Source organism: Panthera onca, chromosome D4, assembly GCF_046562875.1.
Source record: "Panthera onca isolate mPanOnc1 chromosome D4, mPanOnc1 haplotype 2, whole genome shotgun sequence".
Taxonomy (NCBI): Eukaryota; Metazoa; Chordata; class Mammalia; order Carnivora; family Felidae; genus Panthera; species Panthera onca.
Window position 1 is genome coordinate 30,106,287 of NC_138351.1, and position 15,796 is coordinate 30,122,082.

The 15,796-nt window shown below is 40.6% G+C and overlaps 1 protein-coding gene across 3 annotated transcripts in view; it reads right to left on the reverse strand.

The window, feature by feature from the left end:
* Positions 1-15,160, reverse strand: part of FANCC (FA complementation group C) — a 272,673-nt gene extending 257,513 nt beyond the window's left edge. For all 3 annotated transcript variants that reach the window (XM_060609885.2, XM_060609886.2, XM_060609884.2), the window contains exon 1: positions 14,981-15,160. The gene's annotated coding sequence lies outside the window, so the exon portion shown is untranslated. The remainder of the gene's footprint in view (positions 1-14,980) is intronic.
* Between the last annotated feature and the right edge of the window lie 636 nt (positions 15,161-15,796).

Genomic DNA, 15,796 nt, shown 5'->3' on the forward strand with positions numbered 1-15,796 from the left:
TAACATCAGACCTATTGGTAAAAGATTAGATGCTTTCCCCTTTAAGATCAGAAACAAGTCAAGAATGTCTACTCTCCCCACTTCCATTCAGCAATGTACTGTAAGTTTTAAGGGGCAAAAAAAGCATCCAAATGCAAAGGAAAAAATAAAATTGCTTATATTGACAGATAACATAACAGTATATGTAGAAAATTCTAGGCAATTCACAAAAAAACCTGCTTGAAGTAATAATCAAAGTTGCATGGTACAAGACCAATATATAAAAAACAATTTTATTTTCATATACTGGCAATGAGAAACCTAAAAATGGGATATGAAAAAAAAATTTATACACAAAAGCATCAAAAAGGAAACACTATAAAATAAAGATAACAAAAGGACAAGACTTGTACAATGAAAATTACAAAACAATGCTCAAATAAAGATCTAAACAAATGAAAAGACATTCCATGTTGACATTACAATTTTATTTCTCCCTCAAAAGAGACCTACTGAGTCAATGCAATTTCTACTAAAATCCATCACAGCAGGCTTTTTTCAAAAAAAAAAAAAAAAAAAAATGACAAGATGATACTAAAACTTGCATGGAAATGTAAGGAAATCGGAATAGCCAAAACAATTTGAAAAAGAATAAGAATACCAGACAGCTTCTACTCAATTTCAAACTTTACTATAAAGCTACCATAATTAAGACAGTGTAGTGCTGGTATAAGAATAGGTGTTCAGATCACTGAAACAAAAGTGAGTCTAGGAATAATTTATGGCCAATTGAGTTTTGACAAAAGCAGGGAAAAGTTTTTTTTTTTTTTTTCCCAACAAACAAAGCTGGCACAAGTGCATATACACATACAGGAAAGAAGATGAATTTGGATCTCATACCACACACAAAAGTTCATGGAAACTGATCATAAACCTAAGATCAAAAAAAAAAAGGAAAAAAAAATTGATACATTGGACTTTCTCAAAATTAAAATTTATGTACTTCAAAAAATACCATGAAGGAAATGAAGACAAGTGGAAAGAATTATTTGCAAAACACATGTCTGATAATGGGCTTCTATTCAAAATATACAAAGAATGTTTACAATCCAATAATAAGGCAAACTACTGTGAAAATGTGTTAAGGAAACCCAAGTCAAAATCGGAACTGGGAAGTCATGAAGGGAGGGCTCTCACATACATATCATTCATTACAGCTTGCTTAGTCCAGCAAGAAAAATGAAGATTTCCTCTCTGCATAGCAATAAGCTGCAGGCACCCAACAGCAACCATTCTCCCCTGTGGCCAATGAGAGGCTGTCACCACTTCACTCACCTACAGCCAATTAGAAGCCATCAACATTTTGAACTCTCATTTTCTTCCAATGGACATTGTTCAAAACAACCCCTCCAACCTCTTTCCCTCTATAAAAGGATGCTCTCCTCCTTTGTTCTCAAGATTTGCCTATGGTTCATGAACGTAGTTTTCTTGAGTTTCAATTCCTCTGCTATTACCAAATAAACTTGATTTTGCTGGTTATCATTTATATTTTTCCTTTAAAAAAAACTGACATTTCATGGTGTCAAAAGTGGGATTCAAAGGCAATGAACCCGCAAGGAACTAACAACCCCTAGTACTATGTGTGGCACCAATTTGTGCTCCTGTGAGTTGTCTTCTCCCTTTCAGTTTGATAAGTCTTCTCTGAGATTCAATCCTCTAAATTCTCTCAAGACAAGTCCTCCTTCTGGGATCCCGGCCAGTTTTATGTTAAAAAAAACTACAGTCCCTCCTCTTGTTCATCCTTAACTAAGTGTAACAACTTGGCCAAAGATAACTTAGAACTCCAAACGCCATCATGGGGAACCTTCAACCACCCAAACTTGTATTTTTTAGAACCAAATTAGAAGACCACAGCTTTGAAATTAAACAGACTGAATGGGGTGCCTATTTTAATTGATACCTGGAGGCTTCCAAATGTATCCAAGATTCTAAAATCACCTTTTTACAAAATACCATTTCCACATTAACTAAGTAAGGTAAGCAAACAACTGAAAGAAAAGTCAAAAAAGTTTCTAAGGCCTCTTCTTCCCCCTCCCTTGTGCTCTTTGTCTCTGGTGACAGCTTCTTTCCCTTCTGCACTATCCCCACCTCCTTTATATCCTCGGCTTTCTCATTCTGATCCCTTCACTGAACTTTCCTTTTTCTCCAAACCTCTCCCCACAACCTTCTGCCCTGAACCTATTAAAACCTGCCCCTTTAAAATCAGATCTCGTGCCAATCCAAATGCTAAACCTTTAATTTCTTATGTTACCTGGGCTAAAGTTGAACTACAAGCCATAGTCAAAGATTTTCCCAAAGTAACTGAGGATCCCCATAGATTTGCTGAGGAATTTAGTGCAGTTGTTCAAACTTATCAACCTGGTTTCTCTGGTTTGTATCAGCTAGTCTATATGCTTGTTAGCGAAGGCAAAGCCCAACACTGGATGAAAACTACCAAACGGAATGATTCCAAGAAGTCTAGAATTACAACATGGGGACAAAGAAACCCTTGCTGCCTTATTACATAATCAGACTTGAGGAACTGCCAAGTGACTCCTTTTGGTAATTCTCAGGAACTTTCCCAAAGCGAGCTGACTGGAGTAAGACTCAGGCTTGTACCCAGAAGCCCAATGAGCCCATGCATGACTATTATATATTATGCCAGCTCCAAATTATCTTTAAAGAAAATTCTGGTCTTCCTTTGGATGTTGAGTTCACCTGGATAGCCTTTAACGCTATGTTCATTAACAGGCTGAACTGGGATCTTTTTATTCTAATTAAAAGGATCAGGATGGAATGAAAAACTATGTCTACTCCAGACTGAATTAATTTAGTAAACAAGGTCACCTACATCCTAGATGATTCAAATAAAAGGAAAAGCACAAAAACCTTTCATTTGAACCCCAACAAATGAAGTCTCCTAAACAAAACTAAAATCCTCCTGGTCTCTGCCATTATTGCAAAAAGCCAAAACATTGGAAGAAAGACTGCTATAAGCTCAAGTGCTCCAGGCACCTTCATGCAGCCCCCTAACCAGCCTTTCCAATGTCCTCCTAACCCCAGTGAAGGGACTCCAATGAACTTCAAGACTTTACCCAGTCCTTTCCTTTAGTTGACTTGGTGAAACCACTCTCCAGATTAGGAACCGAGCTCTCTCTGTCCTTAGTGATTCTAGAGCTACATTCCCAGTGCTCAACTCCACTACCATTAAACATCCTCTACCTCAGAGTACTAAAACAGTTCAAATAGTGGGAGTCTCTAATAAATCTCAATGGGTTCCTATCTCTAACCCTATCCCTTTTTGCTTAGGCATTTCAAGATACCCACCCTTTTCTCCTTGAAGTTTCTCTGACCCTATTCATTTATTGGGCCAACATTTCTTAGAAAAATATCATGCTGGGAGTTCTCTCCCAAAAGGGGGAAATAATTCTAGAATTTGATAACAGCAACCAAAATAGCCAACTAGATAAATCAAATGATGCTTCAACATCTTATTTGCTCTGTCTCTGACACCAATATAGCTAATTCCAAGGACACTAATCATTTGTCCCTGATGGGTCAGCTATCACCGTCCCTGTGGGCAAAACCCTCAACTGATACTTGCAGAATCCACAGTGCCCCGCCTGTTAAAGATCCACAGATTCCTCAAAAATTCTCCCCAGAATTAACCAGTACCCTATAAATAAAGAGGCCCTTCATGTCATTAAGTCAATAATAGAAGATTTTAAGACCCAGGGCCTCATTATCCCCTGCAACACCATTTTACCTGTGAAGAAACCAAATAGCCACAGATGGAGGCTCATCAGACCTCTGAGTCATAAACAATATTGTCATTGCTTTGCCACTCTGTTGTCCCCAATTCACCTTAGTAACCTTCATCCGTACTGAGAGCAAATTGTCTTTCATGACTGATTCATGTAGTGTTTTCTTCAGTATCCCAGTAGATTAAAACTAGTCAATATCTTTTTGCCTTTACTTGGAAAGAACAGCAATTAACCTGGACAGTAATGCCCCAGGGTTTCATGCAAAGTGTTAGGGTCAGGCGTAGGCTAGGGTAAAGGTAAGAGTCAAGAACTAAAATTTTAGCAAAGGCTTTATTGGGAACTAAGGTCTCAGGCTAGGTTCCGTGACTCAGGGGGAGAGAGAGAGAGAGGAGTCAGGGAAGTCGCGCCCAGGTGTGGTGGGGTGGGGTTTTTAAGCTGCAGCGGTTCCGGGTTTAGGTCCCAGTGGGCCTTTTTCGCATCAGGTCGTGCTGTCGCTCGGTGATTGGTTGACCTCCAATTCATTCTGGCGCGCTACTCGGGGCTTTCCGTTGGGTTGCGCTGGCCCTTGGTGATTGGTTGACCTTCAATTCATTCTGATGCGCCGCTAGGGGCTTTTCATTGGGTTGCACTGGCAAGATGGCGGTCCCCTCTACTGTGGTTCCAAGGACATCCTAACAGAAAGCCCTTCTTATTTCCTCACAAACTTTAAAGGCTGATCCAGATTATATCAAGTTCCCTGGATGCTCCACTTTAATATAATATGCAGATGACTTCTCTGCTCCACTTCCCAAGCCTCCTCACAAGAAGATAGCATCCATTTGCTATAATTCCAAGCCAAAAAGGGATATAAAATCTCTTTAAAAAATTAGTTTGTTCAGGGGCACCTGGGTGACTCAATGGGTTAAGAGTCTGCCTTCAGCTCATGTCATGATCTCATGGTTTGTGGGTCTGAGCCCCACATTGGGCTCTCTGCTGTCCATACAGAGCCCACTTTGGATCCTCTGTCCCCCTTGCTCTCTGCCCCTTCCCCACTTACGTGTGCTCGCTTTCTCTCTCTAAAATGAATAAAAACAAAAAAAAAATTACAATTTGTTCAAACTCAAGTTTGATACTTAGGATATCTAATCTTACAACAAAGACTGCATCTAGATCTAGACAGGCTTCATGGCATCCTAAACTTCTCAAAGCCCAAACAAAACCAATGTCCCCTGAGAGGTTTTCTCACAGTGGCAGGATATTGTTGCAGATGGATCCCAAACTTTTCCCTTATGGCCTAACCTTAATAGACCTTGTTAAAAATGTATTAATCAATGAAGACTGAGATGACATGGCTTTTCAGATCTTAAAAGATCTGGTTTAATAACAACCCCCCACCCTTAGACACCCCAATTATCAACACCCTTTCTTTTTTGTATATGGAAAAGGGAATGCCCTTGAGGTACTCACCCAAGAGCATGGAGATCACCACTGACCCGCAGGATATTAGAGACAACAACTAAATCCCATAGCCCAGAGATATCCACCCCCCCTTATAGCTATACCTGCTACTGTCCGTCCTGTAAAGCCACTGAAAGAATGATCATGGGATCCCCTTTAACCATCTCTGTGCCACATGTTGCCAAAGCTCTTCTTAACTTTCATCATACTCAGTATCTTTCATTAAGCCCTTTCACTTCCTAGGACATTGCCCTGTTAAATGCCCCTTATGTCACTCTTGCTTGTTGTAATAACCTTAACTTGCTACTCTTCTCCCCTCCTCTACTTATGAAAGCCCCCACAACTGCTAAATACTGACAGATCACCTTCTGATCCATGTGATTATTTACATAAAACTTCAGATGTTGATTTTTCATAGTTCACTGATGGTTCATATTGGAAAGATGAAAATAGTAAATATTGTGCTGGATATGCAATATTGACCTCTGAAATAATTGAAGCAGCACCTTTGCTTTTGGTTACTTCAGCCCAACAGACCAAATTATATGCACCGTTACCGGCCTATATCCTAGCCAAGGGCAAAACTGCAACATTTGCACTGACATGCCTTTGGAGTGGCTCATGATTTTGGAATGTTACATAAACAACCTGGCTTTTTTTTACTTCCAGCAGAGATAACATTAAAAACAGCCCTTACTTTCAGTAATTATTGGATGCCATATTCTTACCTGCTGCTTTGGCTATTATTAAAGTCCAGGAGCATTCTAAGCTTCATTCACTTGAAGGTAAAGGAAATCGCTTCACTGACATGTCCACAAAAAAATGCTGCCTTCAAAAGGTCCAAAAGTGAAACCTCTGTTACAGTCCAAAGGAACTCACCTCCAGATGGTTGTCTGGAGAAACTAACTAGAGACACACAACAATCTCCACCAGAAAAGGAAAAACAATATTGACAAACAAATGGTTGTTGATAGGATAAAAAGAGAAACATGTTCAAGACCAAATAAAAACCCAGTTCCACCAGAAATTCTTTAATTCTCATTTTTATTCCCCTTTTTAATTAAAGTACAATTAACATACAGTGTTTTATTAGTTTCAGGTACAATATAATACTTCAACACTTCTAGACATTATTAAGTATTCATCAAGAGAAGTTTACTCCTTTTTAAATGTTTATTTTTGAGACAGAGCACAAGTGGGGAAGGTGGAGAGAGAGAGAGGGACCAAGGATCACTGACAGCAGTGAGCCCAATGCGGGGCTCAAACTCATGAATTGCAAGATCATAACCTGAGCCAAAGTATGACGCTCAACAGAGTCACCCAAGCACCACAACTTTAAAACATACTCTTAATCTCGCTCTTTATTTCACCCACCCTCCATCCACCTCCCCTGTGGAAACCACCAGTTTGTTCTCTGTACTTAGGAGTCTGTTTGTCTTTTTTTCTTTGTTCATTTGTTTTTGTTTCTTAAACTCCACATAAGAGTAAAATTATATGGTATGTCTTTTCTCTGCCTGATTTATTTCACTTAGCATTATACCCTCTAGGTACCCTCTAGGTATGTCCATGTTGTTGCAAATGGCAAGATCTCTTCTTTTTTATGGCTGAGTAATATTCCATTGTGTGTGTGTATGTATGCACACAAATATATCGTCTTCATCCATTCATCTATCAGTGGACACAGGCTGCTTCCATATCTTGACTATTGTAAATAATGCTGCAATAAACATAGGGTGCATATATCTTTTCAAATTAGTATTCTCATTTTCTTTAGGTAAATAACAGTAGTGGGATTACTGGATCAAGTGATAATTCTATTTTTAATACTTTGAGGAAACTCCATACTGTTTTCCACAATGGTTACACCAATCTACATTCCCATCAACAATGCATAAGGGTTCCTTTTTCTCCACATCCTCATCAACACTTGTTATTTCTCATCTTTTTGATTTCAGCCGTTCTGACAGGTTTGAGGTGCTATCATATGGTGGTTTTGACTTGCATTTCCTTGATGGTTGGGCATCTTTTCATGTATCTGTTGTCCATCTATAGGTCTTCTTTGGAGGAATGTCTATTCAAGTCCTCTGCTCATTTTTTATTGGATTATTTTTGGTGTTGAGTTGTGTAAGTTCTGTATATATTTTGGATATTAACCCCTTATTGGATATGCCATTTGCAAATATGTTCTCCCATTCAGTAGGGTACCTTTTGTTTTGTTGATGCTTTCCTTCGCTGTAGAAAAGCTTTTTATTTTGATGTAGTCCCAATAGTTTATTTTTGTTTTTGTTTTCCTTGCCTCAGGAGACATACCTAGAAAAATGTTTCTATGGCCAATGTCAAAGAAATTACTGCCTGTTTTCTTCTAGGAATTTTATGGTTTCAGGTCTCACATTTAGGTCTTTAATCCATTTTGAGTTTGACTTTTTTTAATGTTTATTTATTTTGAGAGAGTGCACGTGCACGGGCACACACAAGCAGGAGAGGGGCAGAGACAGCAAGAGAATCCCAAGCAGGCTCTGCAATGACAACATAAATGTGAGGCTCCAATCCCACAACCCTGTGACCATGACCTGAGCCAAAATCAAGAGTCAGATATTTAACCAAATGAGCTACCCAGGTGCCCTCAATTTTTTTTATTTTTAAAGTTCCCATTATTGACCACTGTACATGCATTAAACAACTGGTCTATGGATAAAACGATAAGGTTTCTGAATACTAGTGGGGAGAATAGTAAGAAAACCACAAAAAAATGTCTACTCTGATCATCCCACCTGCCCAAAATACAATCCAAGGAAACCTATCCTCACTGCTACTGGGTACTTTAAATTGCCTAACGGACCATTCGAGATTTGGAAAATTGGCTTTATTCAGCTACCCCCATCTCATGGATACAAATATGTCCTGGCAGTGATTCACTTCTTCCCACTGGGTCAAAGCCTTTCCTTGTAGACAAGCTACTTGCCTCTTCAGTAGCTAAAATCCTGCTTGGGGAAAAAAAAAAAATCATACCTACTGGAGAAACCCTTCTTAGCTCCATAGTGACCAAGAAATTCATTTTATTGGCGGATTATTATGGTGAGTCTATGCTGTATGACCAGTTCTGTAGCATTTTCACTGTCACTTATCATCCTTCACTCATCCTCGGTCTTCAAGACTAGCTGAACAAATCAACAGCACTATCAAAACTCAATTGGCAAAATTTGTTGAAAACCTCCAAACACCCTGGCCAAAAGAACTGCCTTGTCCATCCTAATCTCAGATCCACCCCCTTTGGAACCCACAAGTTTGCACCTTTGATATAATTATTGAGTACCCCATGCATCCAGCTTCATTCTTTTTTGACCTACAGCTAATAAAAGAAGGTATATTTCAGGGGCGCCTGGGTGGCTCAGTCAGTTCAGCATCTGACTCTTGGTTTTGGCTCAGGTCATGATCTTGCAGTTCATGGGCTGGATCCCAGCATCGGGCTCTGTGCAGACAGTGCAGAGCCTGCTTGGTATTCTCTTTCTCTCCCTTTCTCTCTCCCCCTGTCCTGCTCATGCTTTCTCTCTCTTTCTCTCAAAATAAATAAATAAACTTAAAAAAAAAAGGTATATTTCAGTATTGCAAAGGTCTCATTACATCCCTTGAAAGTAATCATGCGCTTATAGGGCAATGTTTTCATGGCACATTCCCAGGAAATGAAGACCCCAAGCACCACACCCTGTAACCTGAAGATTTCATCCATTGGAAAGGACGTCTTCAAAAAGACTCTCTTCAACCACACTGGAAAGGCATATTCCTGACCAATTCTTGTGCCATCAAAACTCCAGAGTTGACTCCTGGACCCATGTGTCTCATCTAAAGGAAGGCCCAAATGCTGCCTAAACCTGCACACCAACAGTGACCTAAAATTAAAGATTTCCAGGAACTGAATCAAACAACAGCTGAAACAGTTTTCCCAAGATGATGAGGTTAGACCTGTATATTCTCCCCTTTCTGCTTTTTCTCAATTTATTTTCTTCTTCTCTATGCTGGAGAGACAATGACCTTGTTTGCATTTTGTAGAGGTCACTTTTAGACAACAGACTTGAACAATGGAAACAATCAAGGCACAAGGGCCCACAGCAACCACCTGGCTAAATACAGACAGGCCCTTTACGCCAACATAATATCCATAATACCCATAAGCCCTAACTGACCAATGGGATACTTACAATAAGGCACAGGTAATAAATTTGGGAAAATTCCATCTGCTCATAACTTCTCACCACCCCCCTTTAAAAACAGCCTGCATCCACTACCTCATAGCAGACAATCTCTCCTTTGCTATCCTGCCTGCCCGATGCTCCCTTGCAATGTATTCAATAAATGTCTCCTTTGTTACGCCTCAGGTGAATCTTTCCATTGCCTACACAGCCAGCTTCCACCCCATCGGGTGGCCCCACATTTTAGGGGCCCCATCTGATCATGTGAGACACACCATAGATTTCCCAATCCTTGGCCAAAGGAAGAAACATTTCTGTTAGATCTGTCCTCAGAAACCCTGATCTGTCCCTGACAGCTGTGAACCTTTAGTCTTCCCTGTAGCAAACTTCTCCCTCATCTCCAATGCCACCATCCCTTGGGAGATTTCTGAGTCAAACTTCTACAACCAGGTTTTCCTGTACCTTGCTTTGACCTGTCCTGTCATAACTCTCAATGCAACTAATCATACCCATTCCATCTACACAGTTCCTCATTCTTACTACTACCTTAGGTCTACCTACTGCAGCAAAATAACCCCCCTTTGTACAGCCTTCAAGAACCAAGTCCACAGAACAAGATGGTTTCTCCCTAATTATTCCCTAAACACCTCTGACCCTTGGTTCAAAGGGGCCAATTAAATAATCCCAATTAACATCATTATTAGTGATCAAACCCTAGCAGGATTATTATGTATGTATGTATGCACTACCTGGTTTTATCTTTCTCTGTGGTGAATCACTGGTCCTGTGAATGTTTAGACCACTGGGGGATTGTAAGACAATGCATACTAGGAGTTCTAACTGTCCCCAGGGACATCCACAATAAATCTAAAGTCTTTCAGGTTCTCCCCATTAAAACTTCATCACCACATTAAAAGATAATTCCCAGGAGGCATATGTGACTCTGGATTTGCCTCCATCAGAACGGCTGTTACCCCTTTTGTGGACTTTCATGACAACGAACAAATGATTAGAAATCTCCCTCTGGAATTGGGAAAACTTGCCAACCCCAGCCCTAAGGCAACGGCAGCCCAACAACACTTAACTCACTGGCTAAAGTACAAGTATACCTCATTTAATTGTGCTTCACTTTAATGTGCTTCACAGATATTATATTCTTTTATTACAAACTGAAGGTTTGTGGCAACCCTTTGTCAAACAAGTCAATCAGTGCCATTTTTTCAACAGCATTTGCTCATTTTGTGTCTCTGTGTCACATTCTAGTAATATGCTACTTCATGCTCTTTCATTATTATATTTGTTACAATGATCTGTGATCAGTTATTACAACTTGCTGAAAGTTCAGATAGTTAGCCGTTTTTTAGCAATAAAGTACTTTTTAATTAAGATATATTTTTTTTTAGACATAATGCTATCGTACACGTAATAGACTGCAGTACAATATAAACATATTTATATGCACTGGGAAACCAAAACATCCATCTGACTCACCTTACTGCAATATTTATTTTACAGTAATATTCACTTTATTGCAGTGTTCTGGAACTGAACCCACAATATCTTCAAGATATGCATATAGCCTTTGATTACCTACTTGCCAAACGAAGCATTTATACAATAGCAAACACCACCTGTTGCACATGGACAAACCCTCCAAAGTAGAAACCCAATCACGTAAAATTAGGGAACAAGCACACTGACTACAATAAATTCCACCTGAAGATCTAGGTAGGGTCCTTTGCTCCTTTTAGCTTATAACCTTGAATGGATACAGATTTCGGATGTAAAATACCTGAGAGTTCCCCCTCCCACTGTTTCTTGTTACTCAAACGTGGCTTCCATGATTTCCAATCTGTGCACTTCCCTCTGATGTGGGACATGACATTCAGGAAGTGTCCTTCCTGACACTGAAAGACAAAAACAATTCTAACGAGGAACAGATGACCCAACTCTTGATTGGTGAAGAGTTGATTGGAAGAAAAGTGTGAAAATATGATAAGGAACCCTAACTGAAAACTGGAGTTTGGAAACCATGAAGAGATGACTAATACACATATCATTCATCCCAACTTGCATACTCCCAGCAGGAAGAAGGAAGGTTTCCTTTCTGCCCAGCAACAGTAAGCTGCCCTCACCTACAACCAATTAGAAGCCACCACCACTTCAAATTCTCATTTTCTTCCAATGAACTTTTGTTCAAAACAGACCCTCTCAAACTCCTTTCCTCTATAAAAGGACACTCTCCTGCTTTGTTCTCAGGACTCGCCTAAGGTTCACCATAGTTTGCTTGTCCAGAATTGCAATTCCTCTGCTGTTCATGAGTAAACCTGATTTTGCTGCCTGAATCACCTTTTACTTCTTAAACCTTTTACTTTTAAAAGGCTGACATAATCCAATTAAAAAATGGACAAAATGTTTCGACATTTCAAAAGTGACCTAGAAATTGCTAATAAGTACATGAAAATATAGTCAACATCGTTTGCCAATAGGGAAGTGCAAATTAAAACCACAATGATACCACTTTCACACCCACTGGGATGGCTATTTAAAGAGACACAATTAACAAATGAAGTCGTGGAAAAATTAAAACCCCCATACACTGCTGGTGGGAATATAATATGGTATAGCCACATTGGAAAAGTCTGACACTTTCTTAAAAAGTTAAACATGAACTTACTATACAACTCAGCAATTCCACTCATAAACACCCCCCAAAAATAATAAAAGCATATGTCCAAAGACTTACATATGAATACTCACAGAGCATTATTCATAACCAAAAAGTAGAAGCAACTCGTGTCCACCAACTGATGAACAGATAAACAAAATGTGGTAGAGACATACAATGGGATATTATTCAGCAATAAACAGGAACAAACTATCGATACATGCTACAAAATGGATGAATCTCAAAAACATCATGCTAAGTGAAAGAAACCAAAAGACAGCACTTTTATGAATCTATTTATATGAAATGCCCCCAAAAGGCTAGTCTATAGAGACAAGAAAGCAAATCAATGGTTGCCTGAGGCTGAAAGCCAGAGTTAGGATTGACTATGAATTTGCACGTGCAAAGCTGCTAGGGTGATGCAAATGTTCTAAAAATGAATTGTACTAATCACTGCACAATTCTAAAAATCTACTAAATTTACTAAAAGCCACTGAATTCTTTAGAAAACAGAGTCTACATAGTATACAGTTTCAAAAAAGGTAATTTCCTTTAAAACTCTGCCTTCCTATAACTAGAGAAAGGTACCAAGATTATAGATGTTCCTGTATCACTGATCTTAACAGAGAAATTTCTACACGCTCAGCAGGACTTATGAAGAGTCTAAGAGAATGGACCAGAAAACTTGCAAGGTCTCTTCCAGAACACAAAAAAATAATAATAATTGATATTTAGAAAATAAAATGCTCAAGACTTGTAGTGTTATCTAACTTTTCTGATGAATTTTTAAGTTTTTTTCTTCTCAATTTCTACTACATTTTTATTAAAACACTGCAAACTCAATGTACTTCTCCCATAGGTGCTCTTTCATATTAAAATCAGTCATTCAGGGGCGCCTGGGTGGTTCAGTTGGTTAAGTGTCCCACTCTAGGTTTCGGCTCACATGATATCAGGGTTTGTGAGTTCAAGCCCACATCCAGCTCCATGCTGCCAGTGCTTGGCATTCTATCTCCCTCTCTCTCAGTCCCTTCCTTATTTGCACTCTCTTTCTCTCAAAATAAATAAAATTGAAAAAAAAAAATGTCAGTCAGTCAGGATCCATAAACAAGAACAGAGAATATTCATACCCCAGACTAAAATTTTACAAATCCATTTGGTACTGATTTCCAGCCTGATATGAGGCTCCACCACTTGGAACTGCCACGCCATGTGAGATTTCTCTGGTGCTCTCTGTGGCCTAGGTAATCAATCCAACTTTCTACTGGCCAGGCTGGCCTCCTTGTAGCTGGTTTTCATAAATACAAAATTTGTATAATTGTTACTGGAACTACTTGCTGAAATATGGAACTGGTTTAAAATACCATTTATTTAAAAATGTACATGCACAGTTTCACATACATGCAGCAACACATCTTCCACACCCAGCCAATCAATCAAGTTAATGCTTTTTATTAGAGAACAAAAAATTCCAATATAGAGTTTGCCTTTCTTTTCTGGACTTCTGGTAAATGTTTTTCAAGAAAACAAGAATAGGACTGAATAATGAAAAAATGAATTAAAGTGTAATATATACTAAAGTATAATTAGTCCAATTCTAAAGAAGCAGGACCTAACTTTTACAGGAAAAGGCCTCTGATAAAACTAGGAAAAGCAAATTGTTTTGATGCGGTCTTGTATACACATATGAATGCTTATTTCCATGTGAATCTGGCACAACCCATTATTTTGAAACATCAATTTAAGTTTAATGGATAAAGTCACAATGAACATGTTTTCTATATGTTTATGTAATAAATGATCCCAACACATGGTATGAATTCTACCATTTGTAACAACCTTTCCTCCCCTCCTGAAGAGGATAGTGAGAAAAGGTTCTGAGCTGCACATCACTGAGGGTGAGTGACATCCATAAATAGCTGAAGTTGGGTGGCCCAAAAGTGCCCTGCTCATGTGATAAATGGTAAGTCAATCATATCACAGTTAAGATGCACTAAATGGGACAGAAGTTACAAATGAAAGCTGGAGCACGGGAGTTTCAGATTAGGACAAAATCACTGGCACATGGGGGTCTTTGCTGGAAAATTCCTCGGCCTCTTTCGAAATTCTGGTCCCAAATTTGTCATGTTTCAAAAACTCCTAATCTTTTGCCCTCCAAACCTTTAGTCCATACACGATGACCAGAGAGGGTTCACGGTTGTAAAAGCGCCCACGTAAATACAAAAAAGCAAGCCAACAAACAACAACCCCCCAAAATATCAGGGCTTTGGACGTGATTTGGCCTGGCGGTCAAAGAAAGAAAGTTGCAAGGAGACAATCACCCATGAGAACCTTCCTGCCCTTCAGCGACAAAAGACCTGGAAGGCAAGAGGGGTTACAGGCTCGCCCCCTCCCAACGCCCTAGAGGCAGGGCGACGGAGAGCAAGCGGCCAGCTGTAGAGGGTGATGGGGTAGAAGAGGAGAGCTTTTCACAGCTCCCACGGATCCGGGGCGAAGAAATTCACCTTTGCTCCTCTCCTTTTAAGTAGACATAGCTGCCAGCACTCAATGAACCAAAAGAACCAAAGCGCCTATTCCCAGTTCTCACCGTTCCGGGGGCTCTCTTCCGCGTGACCCCTACGCCGGACCCACCCCCAGGCCTGCCCACTCTTTGGCCACGCCCCTCGCCCGCCGCTCCGCCCCTCCGCGGGCTGGCGCCACCTCAAGCCCCTACCCACCTCCTCCCCTCAGCCCCTGCACACGGCCGGGGCTCAGCTCACCTAAGTAGATGCGCAAAGCGCGGCGAACGTTCTCGCGAGTCTTCCCTCCCTACCCTCCCCCTACCCTACCTCCACCCTTCGGCTGACGTGTCGGCCAGACCCCCGAGGGAATCAGCCGTCTTTGCTCTCGTTCTGCGGCCTCTCGCTTACCGGGTGGTCTGCGCCAGCCAGAGCTGCTTCAGCAGTTTGGGCAGTGGCAGAAAGGACGCCTCCGCCCGGGTTCTGTGGCTTGCAAGTTTGGCTTTGCCCCGTACTGGTTTTTTGTTTTGTTTGACTTTTTTGGAATTTTCCCGCGGTCGCTCGGCAGTGGAGCCGCGCGCACGCGCTCTTCCCCGCAGTGCACTCTGGGGCCTGGCGAGCGGTGCCGCGCGCCCCCGCGGCATCGCGGGAAAATTGCGACGAATCTCGCGCTTGTGGGGGCGGGGCGGGGGCCAGCCCCGGCTCGGCCGGAAGTTAGCCGAGCACGCTGCAGGACCTGTGGGGGGAGAGGCGGATGCCTTAGTTTTCGCGGGATCGCTGTTGGGTTCACGGCCGAGAACCAGACGGCAGGAAGGACCGGGGAGGAAAAACTTGGGGTTATTAATCAGGTTGCTGCCCAGGTATTGCAAGACTCAGCCCAAAATGCGGAAGAGGTAAAATGGGAATCGTTTTTTTAAAAGAGAAACTGAGTCTTTGTCCAGGGGTAAAACCTCTAAACACGGACTAGAATATGGTTTGCTAGCTGTGGTCATACAGAAATAAGGAATCTTTGGGGGGCTTAATAATCCTACCCATCCCCTCCCAATCAATTCCATACAGTGTGTTTGTTTTCAGATCAGTTCAACGAAACCACTTAAATAAAAACATTTTCGGTAAACTTCATTCCTCTTAATGTTACCTCGTCTTGGTGAATTTTTTTCTTTTCATTCTTTAACTTAGAAGTGTATGGAGGTTTTTCATAGGTGTTTAAATTGTAAGAAGAAATAA